The 16,344-nt window shown below is 42.3% G+C and overlaps 1 protein-coding gene across 1 annotated transcript in view; it reads left to right on the top strand.

The window, feature by feature from the left end:
• Positions 1–16,344, top strand: part of fam3a (FAM3 metabolism regulating signaling molecule A) — a 44,067-nt gene that overhangs the window by 7,813 nt on the left and 19,910 nt on the right. The window lies entirely within an intron of this gene.

Genomic DNA, 16,344 nt, shown 5'->3' with positions numbered 1-16,344 from the left:
TGTTTTTATTCAAAGCTCTCCCCTGTTTTGCGCTCATTTGCCCTCCATCTCCTTTGTTGATGGTGGACAAGGGCCTGCACACTTCCACCTTGCATGGAATGCCGATTGGCTGAGTCAGCCCGGCCAGCTGCGGGTCACGCCCTTTGTGCACTGCACACAGAGCAGTGAAGGTTAGAGCAAAGATATAAAAATGCTTTCTATAAGGTTTAGTGTCAAAGCTGTCACACTCACACAGAGACGTGATGTCAAGAAAACGCATTTAGCGTGAAGGACACAGGTGAACTCAACGAGTGAATTCAGAGACCATTTTATGCACAAACTAAATCTATACATTCAAATGTCAGTGTTGGACACAAATGTATGTTGACGAGGTAATTGCAGCTTCCTCTTACGTATCCCTAGTTCATTGAAATATGAATTCATTGTCATTCAGTGGCAGCCGCTCTCACTCAAAAAGCATGCTATACCCATGGGGCACTCTCTGTGTGTCTAGCCCAAAGCCATCGATCCTTAGCCAGCAGAGGCTGGATACTCCCACGAAGTCAGAAAACCTGGTGGTCTTCTTCTGGCAGGGCCGCCAAGTTCACATCAGGTCTCCCTCAGTGGAACCACTCCATCCTGCCGCTGAGGAGGCGGGGCCGTAAACTCCCTGAGAATCACTCTAATATGATTATCCGGGCTCCGCTGGCCTTACAGGACGTTTTGTCACAAAGCATTCATGCAGCAAAACAAACCCACGTTTAAAACGAACATATGAGAAAAGGCATTATTTAGACTAGGAAATTCAGTTGAATGTGTGACAGAGAGATAATGAATACCGTAATTTTCGGACTATAAACCGCACCTGAATATAAGCCGCAGCAGCGGCATACCACTCTCGGTTCCACTTTTACTTTTGCGCGCTACCTGTCTCACTCTTTTCCGGCCTCCAGCTTTTCCTGCTGGAACCCGCCGCTTAAAGGTGGGGGTCCGCGGACCGGCCATAGAGCCCATAGAGTTAAAGGTGTTGGCCGTTAGCTGTAAAAATCCATAGATTAGCCGCACCGTTATATAAACCGCAGCATCGAAAAATAGGGAAAAAGGCGCGGCTTATAGTCCGAAAATTACGGTAGTTTTAAAGTTATGAGAATAACCTTGTAGAGTTTCTGTATGAAGTATTTTATCTGGGGACACATCAGCCTACATTACGATCTTATCATCTTTTAGGTAGGGCATCTCTAGCCCATCATTATCTGTCACAGAGCAGCACTAAAGTTGGAAAAAGGAGAGAGACCTTAAAATATCTCAATCTATGAGTAACTTTTCCTCAGAGATGTCTGTCTGGGCATTCTCCCACATGTTAAGGCTTATGTCCAGCTGCTATTATTGTGCCAGCAATAAAGATGACAGCTGTTTTCCTCAGAGAGGACCGCTCTTTTGCAAATACCTTTGAATGACTCACTTCAGAGACATCTTTATTCAAACTGAAGTGTTGACAATTGTAAAAATCTTGCATGTAGGTTATGGGAATCTGCCGCATGTTCAATCAGGGGCCTTACTCCTCAGGGAAGAGAGAAATATGGAGACAGTTGTGAAAAACTCTGAACCAGTCCCAGAAACAGTCACTCAATCAAGTTCACTTTTCTGTTCAAAGTGTCTGGCCTTATCTCCCAGTCAGTCAGAGACCACTAACTGCCATAAACCTCCAATAAGGAGAGACTTAACTGAATGTTCAATCAAAGGGATCAAAAGGTTTTATTGTCATCCTTTTGGACAGCCTGAATTAGACCATGTCTTAGGTTAAATCGTGCACAGAGCACAGAACAACAACTGGTCTGATAAAGTTGGCACAGAGAAGTTAGCGAACATCTGAAGGAATCATTAAATGTCAGAATAACAGAGACAGAAGAAGAATTTGGGATTTACCTTGTGTGATTCCATAATAACCAGGAACATTTACTGCGAGAGATTACTCTGCCAATAAAGTGCAGTTTTATTTCTATCAAAGGCCCAATTACTGGCATATTCTTTGAGCTATTTCCATGAGAAGATACAAGCATGAATCCCCTATGCGAACTTGTCACTATTAAAAGTACACATTCCAGCTTTAGTATGGGCATGGGGTTTAATGCTCTTATGCAAAGCTATGTGGAACAGGTATGTTATCTGAGAAACTATCTACACATGTATACAAATAAATCTTACATAGTTTCAGTTTTATTTGAAGTTTTAACTATCTACCTTTCCTCTCTCTCTGCCTCCAGCACAGTCAATAAAAGTCAAAGGAATTTTGATTGTTGTGTCCGCACCATTGAAAATAATTCAAGCAATCATGAAAGCTGTTCACTGTGTTCTGTGACAATTGCTGTTGAAGACAATTCTCACTGCAGAGAGTGTTTTATACAAAATTCCTGTCATATCCATTATATTGTGGATATGGAATCTCAAGAGATTAATATTTTACATATAGACATAAAATTGAAACTATTTGAATAGCTAAATACCAGTAGAGATACGTGAGAAACATGTTTGTTTTTTGTAACTAGAGTGAACTCACTGTACTGAACATAGTAGTTGTATTGTAGTTGCAGGGAATAGAGGAACTCCACTGACACACATCAAACCCTGTTCTTCGGGAGTTGTATAAAGCCTTTTTCACGAGCTAATCAAAGGTTTTGCATGATACTAAACTCCATTTTAAGACGAAGCTACAGCTGAGAGATTGAACAAATAATGACACTTTTATTCATGAGGCACTTTGGCTTGGAGCAATGCTGTTGTTAGGATCAAATGTGTTGTCTACAAGAGTTACAAAAGCGCACAAGGTGCAATCTACAAGTGCTCTGTAAACAACTGCACTGTTGGAAAGCGCAGACATTATGGAAACGTGTCTTGGTTACTTGATATTCATTTCAAAAGACAGGTCATGCATGACGCAATCAGAGCATTAAGCGGTAAGTGTGGTGAATTAATTAATCATATTAAGCTCTGCATATGGTCACAGTATGATAGCCATAGCCACTTTTCATAGAGGCGTACAGCTATTATCTCCCTGTGCTTTGTCATTTTGATAGCTGGAGAAGACAAAGACGAATAAGCTGAATGGCAGACCTGCGACTCTCACTGCCAAGTTGAATGTTAATGGAAGCTTGTGAAGACAGATCGGATCCACTGTCCTGCGCGGATACATTTGGATCACTTGGATTTGATACAAGAAAAGAAATGACACTTCTGCTCTATGAACACAATTCACATCTTTGGCAGATTGCATATTTGGGTGCATCAATGTATTGAGGCTACATGTGTGCATGTGGAATTTCATGGTGTGAGCCAATCAAAAGGATCTGCCCGGATCCAGGCATTTTAAATAGATTAATGAATATTTGCTTTATAAACCCAGCCTATTTCTGATCCTTTGTGTATTTGCTCAGGGCAGGCCATCTGTCAAACAGGCTCTCCTTTAAAAAACAATCAGACTGTTTCTTCAACACAGACTATTGTGGACTAATTTTTTCAGTGAACTGAAGAGCTGCTCTTTGTTGAAACCTGCCTTTCAAATGCAATGTATTCTGCTTATGAAGAGAGTGTTTACAATCCTGTTGAACTTTTCTGCCACATTCCACACAGACTCCCCTCTCTCCTCATACGTTATAAAATATGATCCCAGACAACTTGGGAAAATATCAAAGATAAACTTTTCTTCAAGCCATAGATTTTCTTAATTTCAGAGCCAATCAGCGACTAAAGATGGTTGAACATTTAAATTATAAATTGTGCTGCTGTAGTGGTGTTGCGAGAAATCAAATGATATAGCAGCCATTCCTTCCCCAATGAATTCCAACACTGAGAAATGTTCTCAGTAGGCTTATAGAATCAAATTAAATGTACTCAAACACATACCTACAAATAGTAAAACCAGAGAAACTGATAACGCTTCTGTGGTCTCTTAATTTTTTTCAAAGGTTTATATATATATATTGGACCAAAATCAGTAGCCTTTGAGGTTTAGAGAAAACATGGATGGGGATATTTCTAATTTTAGAGCAATTGTGCATCAACATTATTTACAGTGTCCGTGCCACCCAGGGGTCCTGAGAACCGGCCTTTCCTGCCGAAGGGTACATAAGTATTTTCTGCAGGGTTGTTTTAACAGTCGAGAAATATAAACCCGTTTTGTTCCTCTTTCTCATCTGTTTCTTCTCCTCTCTGTGGCCCCTCACTTGGTTTAGGTCTGTTTTTCCTGCTCAATCTGTAAGAGCTGCATTACTGCTAGATGGCAATGATGGATTTTCTGTGTGCACAGCAAACACACAAAAGGCTCAGATAAGGGCTGGATAAATAACAAAGCAAATATATTGACAAAAAATAGGAGGCAACAGAAAAAGAGCCGGGTGTGAAAACGCACAAAAGAGAGGAAAAGAATACAAAAATACAAAGCAGTGAAAAACAAAAAGGTTAAAAAAATTGAGGGGGAACAAAATGTTTTCATAGTTTCAACCCAGCATGAAGATACTTTAGAAATATTTTTGTTTTGATCCACTAATCAGGGTTGTGTTTAAGGATTTGCCAGTTGAATCGTCAATCTGGGGAGGCTGCAACAAAAACAAACTTCGAAAGCTTTCTGCCCCTGGAGGATTTTCCCCTCTGCACACATTATCTGTCCATCCATCCTCCCCTATATCCTGCATCTCCTATGTGGGGAACAAAGTGGTTGGGATCAGGAAAAACAGGATGGTCTGTTAATTCAAGCGTAAAAGATTGACAGAAGGCAATGGAATTGTAGATATCTGCATCCTGGAAAAAAAGACACCATGAGGAGAAATAATTTGAGGGATTAAGTGGAAAGGAAGAGAGGAGGGTGAATTAGAGGAGGTGGAAGAGGGGAAATGTTAGTGTTTAGTGAAGAAAACGCAAGAAATGGGAACACCAGTGACGTCACAGTGGAATAAAATGCATGGTTCAGGAGCATTGTTGAACCCGTGGAACCCTGAACGTAATAGTCCAGAGAAAACACACTGTAAACACAACGTGATGGTTGTGGGAGGAAGTGTGGTGGTGTGTGTGTACATAGAGTGCGTACATGGGTAAGCTGTGCAGTGCAGAGCATGTTTCCATACAGATGGAAGTTTGTTTAGAGTAGCGTGAGTGTGAAAAGTGAGTATGCAGATGGAGATGCAGATGTGGTGAATAGCACTCTGTGCTTTTTGGGCTTCTCTGGGATAAACTGGCAGTGTGAAAGCGTTTTTGCCCTCCAAATATCTTATACTTTCTCAATGTCAGCCAACTCTGGATGTGGTGTGGACTCAACCTGCTGTGTGTGTGTGTGTGTGTGTGTGTGTGTGTGTGTGTGTGTGTGTGTGTGTGTGTGTGTGTGTGTGTGTGTGTGTGTGTGTGTGTGTGTGTGTGTGTGTGTGTGTGTGTGTGTGTGTGTGTGTGTGTGTGTGTGTGTGTGTGTGTGTGTGTGTGTGTGTGTGTGTGTGTGTGTGTGTGTGTGTGTGTGTGTGTGTGTGAGAGAGAGACATGTTTATGGTGTGTCATGCTTTAAGTTGATGCAAACAATCTTTCTTGTGTTTCATTGTATTTGTATACAGTTTACTGTTTAATGGACGGGTTAGACTCTTGGGAAAGAGGCTCATCCATTTCCTAGCAGAGTTGGATGAGTGCGTTGATACCACTCTCATATGTGTATGTTGAATACAAATGTACAGTCAGCAGCTGGTGGGCTTAGCATAGAGTGAAACCAGGGGAAACAGCAAGTCTTACTTTGTCCAAGGGTAACAAAATCTACCTCCCAGCACCTCTTAGCCTCCCTGAAATTAACACGTTATATTTTGTTTATTCAATCTGTTCATAAAAAACTAGGGCTGTCAGTCGATTAAAATATTTAATCGCGATTAATCGCATGATGTCCATAGTTAATCGCGATTAATCGCACATTTTTTATCTGTTCTACCTTAGAGGAATATTTTTCAAGTTTTTAATACTCTTATCAACATATGAGTTTGACAAATATGCTTTATGCAAATGTTTGTTTATTATCATTGGAACAATGACAAATACTCTCCTGAATATTTTCAAGACAACAACCTGGAACCTCTCTCTCTCTCTCTTACACTCTCTCCCAACCCTGTCTACTTCTTTGCACTGAGCCAGTTGAATTTCGCTCCTCTGTCTTCATAACAGTCAAAGCATGAGACTGAAGTTCCCACCTAGGGTCAAAATAATGCGCTGTAATAAGTCGACACTTTGGATGCGATATGAATTATCTCACACAGTCCCTCGTTCTCCACAATGTTAAACGTCCTGCAAGCTGTAGCCACCGCCACCCATTTAGCTATCGCTGTTGAAAGATTGCAGCTCGTAGACGCCGTGTCCAGGCGTCTCCCCGGCAAACTTTCAAGCGTGGTCTGCCGCAAGCGAGCGGCAGGAGCAGGGCAGGAGCTGTTTAAACAACTTTTTTTGTATCCATATCTCTCGCTAGAATCTCCCACCATCCAACTAACAACAACCTCGAGCCTTTGGGCTCTGAAACTACCGGGCGAGCCGAGGACAAATAAACATGCGTTAATTGCACGTTAAAATAATTAGTGACGTTAACAAAAAAATTGCATTAACGCGTAACTTGACAGCCCTAAAAAAAAACTTGTAAACATAACAATTTTCCGTTTTACGAGATGTTTATGTGCCACAGTGCCAGACTGTTATTTGGCCAGATGTTAACTTCCACGAGTTCCTGGCTGGAAACATAACCCGAAAATTGTTTTTTTTACACTTTGGCTTTTGTAAGTATTGAACAAACATGATATAACATGTTAATTGGTGAGTGTTAGATGTGCTGATAGGTGGATTTTGATTATTTTTTACAGCATCATGCTAGCCTTCGCCCTTTATTTTCACTCTTTATGCTAAACTCAATTGAGGTGGCTGGCTGCTGACAGGAGCTTCCTTTTCATTGGACAGTTAATTGGTATCAATTGTCTCATCTAACTCTACTCCACAGAGGGAATATTTCTAGAAATGCAAACTTGAGTTTTATTTGAATTTAATGTTTCTTAAAATACACATATCCAGTGGCCTATTTAATCCGTGTTCTATATGCTTTGGATATCTGTGTTTTTTCTACTTTGTATATACACTAGTACAGTACATTGTATCACCCAATTGTAAGGCTCTGTATCGTTGCATCATTTTTTAAATAACTTTAAGTTGATGTTGTGCCACATGGTGCATATGCTTCTTTGTCTTTGTCTGTATTACCACAAACACACAGCAAAGCTGGCGTCAGGTGGTTTTCCAGCAGAGGAGTAATAGTTAGCTTCTGGTGCTCTAGGCAAAATATAATCAAGCTGCCATGTGTAGCCAGCAGTGTGCTCTGCACTTGATGGATGCAGGCGAAATGGAGGGTATATACACAATCCAATGTGAGAGCGGGAGGAATAAAAGGAGCCCATTAGCAAAATGTTGCTGTGAGGCCGCCTATAGTGGATCACTTTGGCAATGTGTACCTTCATGTCTTGAGCCAGTAGATTTTTAACAATCAGGAACAGTATATTGTAAGGGGAAGAATAGCAATTGAGTACTCCATCTCCATGAGATCTCCATCACATGAGCTTTGGCTTTTTGTTTGGACAGATCTCCTTGAATCCTGGAGCATAGGTTAGGACTGAGTAGTACAATGTTACACAAACTGAAAGAGATGGATGGAGAGTTACAGCTTGGAAAGACAAACACTGACAATAGATGTGTATCAATTCCACTTAAAACACAGTGAGACAAAGAGAAAACCGTCTACTCAAGTGCTATAGCAACTAAAAGCTACATCAAAAGTATGGAGGCAAAAAAACAAATCCAGACCAGTTTGGAAATCATCTTAACTTGGACTGAAGTGGGAAGATGGATGGTTGCCCAAATGTGGACAAACACATATATACACACACACTCATGCCTCTGAAAGTTATGTGCTTTCTGTCAAAATGAGCATTTGTTTATGTCATACCAAGGAACCAGTGCTCCCCTGTGGAAAAAGAGCACTTTAAATCCAATGTAGGCTATGTGTTTGCATTTACAGAACATGCATGTTTCCACATACCTACGTATCATGCGCAGTTCTGTGTGCACGAGAGCGCTGACGTCATAGCCTTAATGATAATTATGATGGTGTTTATTTATCTGCGGAGGTGGAAAAAGGTAGACAGCGGTTGAATGAGTGCAGTGTTGGGTGCTGCTGAGAGCGTAGCGCGGGCCAGGAAGAGCGAGGCAGCTAGGGAGAGGGAGAGCGGGGAAGAGGGGTGAATAGTTCTCTGTGTGAGGAAAGGGAGAAAAGAGAGAGCCTCTTGTGGTGTGTTTACATGTCAATGTAGTTCCTCGTCTGATTGATCGTATCTCTCTGCGTATTTGTCACTTAGTGGGTTTCCACTGGGCTTCCCCATGCTATACTTTAAGTGAGACCATTATGTCCATTATCTGTTATGCAATAATATATTGCGGTATGTAATTTAATTTAGTAACTCTTTGGACATGGTAAGATATGTTTGGCTTAAGCTAACTTACTGGTTTTCCACCACTGTGATATATCATAGCTTGAACATACCAATCCCCTCCATCTGGCAGCAAGTGTAAATGTAAGCTTGGCTATATTACATTACATTACATGTTACTTTTGAGACGGTTTTATCCAAAGCGACTTACATACTCAATACTGTGGGCAATCCCCACAGGAGCCATTTTGCCCAGGAACACAACGACATGCTGACTGCAGTGCGGTTTGAACCTGTGCTCCCCTGATCCGAACACCAACGCACTAGTCCACTGCGCCACACGCCTCCCTATATGCTGCTTTGGACTGAGGAAGGTGAATTTTGTAGGAGAATTACCTAAATCTTATATGCTTAATGGAAATTAGCTGTAACCCTTAGTAAGAAATCTGTATTTACATCCAGATAAAAAAATGGTTTGTATTCTAAGGGCGGTGGTGGCGAAGTCCATAGGGACTGGGAACCGGAAGGTCACCAGTTCAAATCCCAGAAAGACCAAGTGCTACCGAGGTATCCCTAGACTGCTCCTAACACTAGGATGGGTCAAATGCAGAATGTACATTTCTTCTCTGTGGGACTATTCAAGGATATATAAAACCATGTTTTTCTGAGGTGGAGTCTCAAATACAATTCAGTCGTCGACTATAATCAATCTATTTAATGAGACAAATGTGTTGATACCAGGGTGTTATAAGGAAATGACCCATCACCAGCAGACACGCTCTACTCGGCTTTGAAGCACGGTTCATATAATATGGGAACAATTGAGCTGTGAGTGCAGATCCGAGTGTTTCCTGAGTTTAGAGCCACTAAGGAGCTGGTTAAATCAGGCTGGTTATCATTATTCAACAAGCAAAGAGGGGGAGTAATGGGGGGAGAAAATAGATTGTCCCTTGGATGTAGTATGGAAAGGAGGGAAGAGCCAAACAGAACGATCGCAGAAGAAAAGGAGTCATTAGTTTGTTTTCGCCTTAAGGAGGAATCTGTTTGGTTACGTATTGGAAAATATCTGACGTGATAATAGGATGCAGGGATTGTAGTAAAAGTAGTGAAGTTGATTAAAAATGGGGCAGGCAGGCTGACATACACAAACAAACATGCATAGATAAAAGAGGGAAGAGGGTGTTCATCTCCTGTTACAGCCAATGAAACATTGAGTGTGTCAGTCACAGCAGTGTTTGTGAGGTGTCAGGTTGACCCCCCCCCCCCTCAGGAAGGGGGGGGGGGTAGCGGGGTTTACATGGGCTTACGTGAAGTTGTGTGCATGCATGCCTACCAGTTTCTGTTTGCTTAATGAAGCCTCTCATGTGTAAAATGAGTCTTAACACCTGATCAGATGCAGGGTGTCAGTCCAACCGAGGGTGCTAATCTGATACAGTAACTTTGTTAAATCATGTTCAGACGCAGATGTATTGTCATTTTGTGTGTGATAATCATTAACGTTATCACATAAGATACAAATAAGGTTAAGCATCGATTAAAAATAGTGTGGTGGTGCCAATGGGAAGTGTGGACTGTAGTGTGCCTGTGTTTCTGTCAGTGTTCCCTATAGCTTCCTTTGGTGCATGACCCTACAGTTCCCAGCGAGTAGAGCCTGAGCCGGCCGGGAAAACCCAGCAACAGTTAGACCATTTAGGCCAGAAGACCCTGATAACGCGGCCTTCTGCCCCTCCCCTCCTGGGACAGAGGTGTCACTTTGACTTAGCATGTGGGATGTTGGAATAAGCTGTTTTGTGTCCTGCCGAGCAGACCATGCTGTAGTCCGGTGTTGGGAACCCACCATGGCAAGTTCCATTTCTTTATCCATCTGCTACTGCTCAGCCTGGGATCCTGTGTTTATGATGACAAGGCTCTGACAGGGCAGTAATGATGCTGCCTAAAAACAGCCCAATTTGGTTGGATCTCAAGTTTCAGTGACCGACAGAGGACTATCTCCCACTTCCTTTCCGCTGTGGTCCTCTAACACAGTGATTCCCAGTATCACCTTCTATAAGTAAATGAAGAATATTAAGGGAGAAGATGCAGATTGCGGTATCAGGGCCTGAAGTGAGGAAATCACTGCAAAGTAAACCAGCCCTGGGTGGCCCCTATTCTTCATAGCTCTTCAGCGGATGTCCTGAGTACTAAAGGGCATCTAGAAACACAAACAACCCAGCCCAGCTCAGGGTCGTTTATTAGCCATCATTATCATCAATAATTCCATAGTTCTAAATACAAACCATGTCATTTGACGTTGGTGTTTATACTTTTTCTCCAGAACGAAGACATCCTGAGCGTGATGTCTAGTATAACAAAAGGCTCTTGATTAGCTTTTAATGTGAGTGTTTAACACTGATTGGGTGTAACGGGTGTAAATAAAGACTGAATGAGATATATTTAGAACACAGTGTCTGTGAGTTGTTCAGCGGAACAGAGCAGGGATTACGGCTGATTTCTGTATTGTATTTCCATGGAAAATGAGCCAGGGATGTCGGGACTCGACAAGGAACAAAAGACGTCAGAGCTTGGGCATTGTGATTCTCCTGACTCCCTCTGACACTCCATGCTCAGTTACTCTCCCTTATCTTTAACTCCACCTTTGTTTTGGAAAGACTCACTCTTTACTACATTTTCTTTACCAAAATCCTAAATAAACCTTCAGCAGAAACACACAAACAGAAAGCTTGTCGAAATAATCTTTCCACGATTTGGTGTAATCATTTAATGAATGATGTTTTAGTGCTGACAGGCAAGAAGAGTGTAGGATACATTTGATTTGGCCTGTATTAGCATTATATTAGCCAGAACACCAGACAGTAAGTAGCATGCAGACAGTGTGCACAGCCTTAGTTATTGCAGGAGCTGAGATATCTCCGAATAGATGAGTGCTTATCCTGTGCGAAGACTCAAATGTTCACACTTGCACTTTCAAAAAGAGTGTAACATAAAGTAATTGTTGGAAAATCACAGCATGAGCTCATAGCAAAATCTGAAAAATGAAGACATATGTTGACCACAGCCTATTCTCGGTGCTGTTGTTTTTTTAAGATTAGGCAATAGGATGATAGGAAGCCATGGATAAGGAAGATGGAGGTGCTTTGAAGTGGGGAAAAAGAAAGGGGCCCGTCAGGTATGTGCACTTGAAGGGTTGCTGAAAGAAACATCAGCTCAGCAGCAGTGAAAGAATGTGAGAAATATATTTCCAAACTTTTACCCCTCAAAGCCAATAACAACTCTGGGATATGAACTTTGAAAATCATATATTTCAAAAGACAATTGTTTTCATCAGTTTCTAAAGCCCTCACAAGGTCAACATGTCATCAAACCAAGCTGTGTCCGTTATTCCCCCTTCATTCCTTCATGATTCCCCCAGCTGCACCGAAAGACACCATCAAAAGCAGGATTAAGGTTGGAAACTAAAATCAAAACACTGTCACTTTTTTAATATTGAACTAAGAAGCATGTCCTAAGTGATAACACCTAATGGCAGAACATCAGTTGAGAAGGAAGCTTACTGATTAATTCCCTCTGGATTTACTTGATAGACTGGGTTGACTGGTGGATTCAAAGATGGCCAGATAAAAGAGTAGAAGGAAGGCATCTCTAGACTGTGTTTTCATATGTGCCCTGTCTCAGGTGGCTTTGCCCTGTGTCACATCAGGTATGTCCCAGATTAGCATGGCCAGAGGCCAGCTGTGTTCCTGACACTGTGCTTCCTGTCTGCACATCTACAAATTCTCGCTTCTTGCAGTGGAAAGTCAGCATACTCCTTTCTTTATTAGGACATATGTAATACAATTCTATATTAACACGAGCAGGGTCTGCCACAGAAGCTCAGAAACCTGCTTCAGGTTCTCTTATAACAATGGCATTTCTCCCCCCTCCTCCCCAGACTTCACATTTCATTCAGGAAGCAGACAGCGTTTATGAAGACGCAGACAACAATCCTGCCGAGCTGAATGGAGAGATATATAATCAAAGGTGTGTTTTCTGGTGGATTTGCAGAAATCTGTTTTCATCAAAACTCTTTAGAGATGCTTCACCCGGGGAGAGCAATGCAGACATTCAAAACAAGGGAGGGGGTTAAAATGGAAAGAAACACAGTAAAAAGGCAGGGCCAAAAGAGAAACAAGATTGTATTTGACAGAAAAATAAGGAAAATAGCAGAAACAACATCATTCAAATGCCACATTGGTCATCTGGGGAGTTTTCGAGGTAATGTGCATGTCTTTTAAGTATGACATATTTGCTCCTCTAATAGCAGTCTGGCAGCAGGTGGGGGGGCAGGTCCCGGCCAGGTCCAGATGAACGCTCACAGAGCTGAGTCACTGCTCGTGGATGGGACTCAAGAGATTTATTAGATTAAACTACGCGAGTGTCGCTAGCTTTGTTTTGGCAACCAAGTGAGAACACTGTTTTTCAACTGGTGGACACGAAGCTGGAAAGTGGGGGGCTGTCAAAGGGCCAAGGCGGACGCTCCAATTTCAGAGGAGCAGGGTCATGATGACATCAGAACAGTGTAATGCAGGTTGAGCGCAACATGTTGCCTTGATGCAGTGGTTCTCAAACGTTTTCTGTCAGGCCCCCCCTTTGGAAGAAAAAAAAAGTCGGGCCCCCCCAACACAAATAGTCACGTAATGGGCCCAGTTAACATTTATTAAAATACATCAATATGAACGTGAGCATTCCTTTGCTAGAACAGTGATAATAAAACAATGCTCCATAAGTCTGTGTGCTCAAAAAAATAAATACAATTGTGCAATACCTTTGCTAGAACAATAAGTTATGTAATGTAACTCTGGGAGCGCCACCTGAACTCACAGATACACGGCACAGATCGTAAGACATTTATTAGCGTTAGAGGAAGAATGATTGAAGGGGAGAGATAGCAAGGTAGATTGAAAAAGGAAGTCAGAACAAGGGAAATATTTACTGAAGTAGAATGGTTTAAGTAGACAAATAGCTCATCAATAGACTCTCAATCACTGCTTGTACCTCCCCTCTCTTCCTCTCTCTTATATATGTAATCAAAGTGCTGCAGTGACCTAACTCTTTAATGAGCTACAACATATCAAACTTCCCAGAAGACCCAGCTAGCAACACAAGCCCCCTATTTTATCATAAATATAAAACCGAACAGAAATAGCTCGCAGGCTCCCGTCACTATCACTTTGCCAAGAGGCTTTCAGTGCCCCCTCAGTGGGAGGGGGAAAGAAAATGTGCGTGAGGTAGTTAAGGAAAAGTGAGCAAGACAGACAGGTTCCTTTTTTAGACACAATGCAATAAACCACCCCACTCGCCTGCTGACCCCCTCCCCCGTGCAACATTTGACCACATTGGAGCTCCGGGCAGAATACCATGTAAAGGGTTTGTTGCCCAGGTGGGATCGGTTTCTCTGCCTGGGGCTAAGCCATGGCTCCAGTAAAAGCATAATCAGATGTGTGCACATACGAGACACATGCAGACATATAATTACCAGCATGTACACACACACACACACTCACAGATTTGCCTGGAGACACAGATTCCATCCCTTGGGGATAAAATAGAAAGCACAATGGAACAATTTATTTCATGTGTTTTTAGAAGATGGAAGATAAGTCCTGGGGTCACAAGTGTGTTTTAAGCACGGTTTTAACTTATGATGTCATATTGGGGAGCCCCCTGTATCTATTTAGGGCTTAGAGTGGTATCCGCCAAGTTGGCCAAGTAAGAAAGAAAGTCTGACTGCGTGACCCCAGTTCAAGCTCCACGTTGGCCTGCACATGCTCCTTTGAATGTCCTTATTTAAGACAGTGCAACCCCAGCAGTTTAACGCTCTGCAAGTGGACTAGCCATCGGCCACCCTCAAATAGAAGAAATCAAAAAGTCCTGGTGAATGAAGTATATCACTTCACGCTTTTGAGCTGCAACGATAGGCCTCTTATCCTCTCCACGGTGGTATCCCACTGGAGTTAAAAACAGCGCTATAAAAAGAATAACAGTGTGCATCTCCTGATAAAGAAGCAGGCCGGAGTTTGAAAAGATAAGGAGGTGATGAAGGGTTTTAACAGCGGACTGCCGGGTGAACCCCCCGGTCACCGAAGCATATCTGCTATTTTTCAGTGTGTTCTTCCTCCTACTCGCTACCGAAAGCTCACCATCCTCCCCACCCTCAAATTGCTCGTTACCCTTGCTCTCCCCCTTAGCCGCCAGCCATGTATGAACTCCCTTTACCTCCTTTCTACATCAATTGATATGAGGAAGACACTGGAAGTCCAAGAGGACACACAGAGAGCCTCGAACACACAGCCAAGCCCAAGTCATTGAGAATAGCTGACCGCTGACGTAGCTAAGCCGTAGTTGTGGGGGGGAAAAGTCCCATTAACAGACTGACTTACTGGATGCAGCTGTGCTTGGCAGAGCCTGATCTGAGACAAGCTGAATGATTGTGATCACCTGCAATGCACTGCACAGCGTAGCGTAGCTGATCAAAAGAGTGAAGAGGGCACATGTTCATATGAAGTGGAAATGAACCATTGGATCTTAAATTACACTGAACTAATAGTGTGTTTTGTGTATGTGTGTGTGTGCGCATTTGTGTGTGTGTGTGTCTTAGATTGAGAGAGAATGAGAGAGGGATGACTCTGGAAATGATCAGAAGCAAGCTGAATTAGGGCCAATAATAAAACCACATGTTTTAATATCAGTGTCTCGTGGTTTGACTTAACCTTTTAGAATGAAAAATGTAACATTGTAACATTGTATTTCAAAGAACAAGAAAAATAATGAATAGGGTGAACGAGGAGAGCTCAAAAGAGCACGCAGTGGCATGTTTAGTGAGTGGCTTGAAAGATAAACCCCATATCTGAATGTACATCATTAGAAATATCTGTTGATGACTAGAGGAGATTACATAACAAATTTCACATATAATCAACAAAGTCAAGTGTGGTCATTCACGAAGAGTCTAAAAACGAAAGCAGCAAGTGACATTTGTGGAACATTTACCGGGTCAACACTTGAATCGGTCTGTCAGCCTCCACCCCAATACAATGAGGTCAATAAAATGTAGTTTGTGGTGCTAAAATAAACTATTAAGAAAGTTAAATAGCAACATTTATTTTGCGATACTCACAGCATGCAGTGAGCAGTTTTCATTTTGAGCTCCTATCCCGAGTTTCAGGGGCACTGTTTCTGGAAAGAGAAGCTGGCGTTGATTTTTGCTAACGTGATTTTTCAGTGCTGTCAGCACCACAAGCGACATTCCTAATACCTTATTTGTATTAGAATCTCAGCACAAACCTCAGAGATAGATATCTCTAAAACTAGGCATGCTAGCCAAAACACTCTGAATGGCTCGATAACATCGGGGTGGGCCTATGTGATATTTTTTGTTTCCTAAGTTGGGTGAACAAACCCAAGCACCCGGCACAGCAAGTTGGTTCCCTCTAAAAGTTTATACAAGGACTGTTAGGTGGCCCTGCTAAAGTGTCCGGTGATTAATTGCTAAATCTCCCTGATATCTGAACATCTGCCTCGTGGCCCTTCTCCAGCGGAGGCCTAGAGGGGCCGCTGGGGAGGGAGGAAGGGAGTGACAGGAGAGAGAGTGTGAAGCTCAACATACAGTGATGAGAATTGATGTAAGGTGAAGTGAGGTAAACTGAGTGGAAGAAGGCGATGAGAAAAAGCTGGCCCTCTCACAGAACGTACAACAACAATTGATTGATGCTAAATCTCTGGATAGTGAAAGACTGACATGAATGACATAAACAGTTAAAGGCCGCCAACAGTCAGAGGCCAAAGTACATGTAGTCATTCCCAACACATGGCACACACATTGTACGACTATTTGTGATTGTTGATTCCCTGG

The sequence above is a fragment of the Notothenia rossii genome, assembly GCF_949606895.1.
Source record: "Notothenia rossii genome assembly, chromosome: 4".
In the NCBI taxonomy this organism is placed as follows: Eukaryota; Metazoa; Chordata; class Actinopteri; order Perciformes; family Nototheniidae; genus Notothenia; species Notothenia rossii.
Note: the sequence above shows the minus strand (reverse complement) of the source record. Positions and strands in the feature narration are given on the sequence as shown.